Source organism: Giraffa tippelskirchi, chromosome X, assembly GCF_054371585.1.
Source record: "Giraffa tippelskirchi isolate mGirTip1 chromosome X, T2T-mGirTip1v1.2.pri, whole genome shotgun sequence".
Lineage (NCBI taxonomy): Eukaryota > Metazoa > Chordata > Mammalia > Artiodactyla > Giraffidae > Giraffa > Giraffa tippelskirchi.
The window spans coordinates 148,389,459-148,391,806 of NC_137289.1; positions in this window are offsets into that span (position 1 = coordinate 148,389,459).

Consider the following 2,348-nt stretch of genomic DNA (forward strand, 5'->3'; position numbering starts at 1 on the left):
ACCGAGTACTAGAAAGTAGACAGAAGGTTTAAGTAATGACATTCCGAAGTGTGGTATATTATACAGACACAAACTGACACTCCAAATATGAAGAATGACCACAAGGCCATGCATGAGAAGTCAATAAAAAAAAAAAAAAAAGATCGTAAAACCCCATGTATTTGGGAACTGAAAAATGCAGTCCTAAATAACTCCTGGGTCACAGGAGAAATAACAATGGTAATTAAAAAAATTCTTAGAACCATTACAACACTAATGACACCATAAATCAATTGTATGCTACCAGTATCTTGCAAAAAAAAAGAAAAGCAAACCCACAAAAAATCAATACCTTCCACGCTGCAGCCACCTCACTCCCTAATAAATCAAGACCGTATCTATTTATAAAACTCTGCAACGAAAGCTTGGTTGGAAGCATTTTTAATGAATGGCAGCTATTTGACATTATTGATTCTAATCAAGATTCTCATCTCACCGACAAAGGTATAAATCACTGCTTGTCCAAGCTTAGTACAAAGGGGATGTTTGTGCAAATACTTTTAGAGCAAGTCAAGAGTGAAAGTGTGAGATGGCTTCGATTCTCTTGGAAGGAGCTAGAGTGGCAGAGAAAAGTGTTCCTGCCAGTCCACAGCCAAAGGGGGTACTCGAGGATAAGATTCATTGCACTGGAGATGCAGGGAGGGACCCAGGTCAGCCCTACTGCGATGGGGAGACCATTCCAACCACCACTACAGGAGGAACCATGGCAAGTATGGCAGCCGCTTCCACAGGTGTGTGTGTGTGTGTGTGTGTGTGTGTGTGTGTGTCTGGGTGGTGGGGTGGGTGTGCATGTGTGTGTGTGAGTTGCCTGTGGCAGCATTCAGCAAGCAAACTCTCTCCATAAGGGTTTTTGGGGGTCAGAGGACCTCAGCCCTGACGCCGGCAATGCGAAAGCAGCTACAGTCTGTTCACCATCAAGTGGTTGTATGTGTTTCCCGGGGAAACTTTACTTACAGAAACAATGGCGGGCCAGATTGGACCGTAGAGTAGCAGTTGGCCGGCCTCCAACACAGAGAGCCAGAAGGAAAAACCTGAATTGGAAGACGGTTGTTTTATCTTGGTTTCAGTCAGACAGTCAGTTCAGTCGCTCAGTCGTGTCTGACTCTTTGCAACCCTGTGGACCGCAGCACGCCAGGCCTCCCTGTCCATCACCAACTCCTGGAGTTTACCCAAACTCATGTCCATTAGTTGGTGATACCATCCAACCATCCCATCCTCTGTCGTCCCCTTCTCCTCCCACCTTCAATCTTTCCCAGCATCAGGGTCTTTTCCAATGAGTCAGCTCTTCGCATGAGGTGGCCAAAGTACTGGAGTTTCAGCTTCAACATCAGTCCTTCCAATGAACACCCAGGACTGATCTCCTTTAGGATGGACTGGTTGGATCTCTTTGCAGTCCAAGGGACTCTCAAGAGTCTTCTCCAACACCACAGTTCAGAAGCATCAATTCTTCAGTGCTCAGCTCTCTTTATCTTGGTTAGTGTGTGTGTTACCTGGAGTATGTGCAAGTTTTGTATTCATTTACTTGAATAAAATCTTATCAGCTATCCAGCTTATACTCTTGCATTTATCTGAGACTGTGTGTCCCACTTTCATCAACTTGGGTTTCTCTTCTGTTCAGCAGTGCTTATGACATAGTAGAATCTGAAAAAAAAAAATACTTGCATCTGTACTTATTGCTTCTAGAGTTTGAAAAATATCGGGCTGTACTTTGCTAGTTGTTCTTGTGCTTGGTTGCTCAGTCATGTCTGACTCTTTGCGACCCCTTGGACCGTAGCCCACCAGGCTCCTCCGTCCATGGGATTTTCCAGGCAAGAATACTGGAGTGGGTCGCCATTTCCTTCTCCAGGAGATCTTCCCGACCCAGGGATCGAACCAGGGTCTCCTGCGTTGTAGGCAGACGCTTTACCATCTGAGCCACCAGGGAACAGATGTAAAAAAAAAATTTATTTGGCTGTACCACGTCTTAATTGCAGCAAGCAGGATCATTGATCTTTGCTGTGACATGCATGTTCTTTTTAGTTGTAGCATGAGAACTCTGAGCTGTGGCATGTGGAATCTATTTTCCCAACCAGGGATCGAACCTGGGCCTCCTGTATTGGGAGATTGGAGTCTTACCACTATGTCCCAATAAACAGATCTTTAGCTGGAAAACAAATAAGTTTTCCCTTAGACATCTGAATATATACAAACTTAATTTCTAGGAAGACTATTTAAGCTTCTTTTTAATTTTTTTTGAAAAACATACTTTGCATGTGTATCACGCATATATGTGAAAAACTGCTTGCTCATGAAAAAGTATTATTCATATG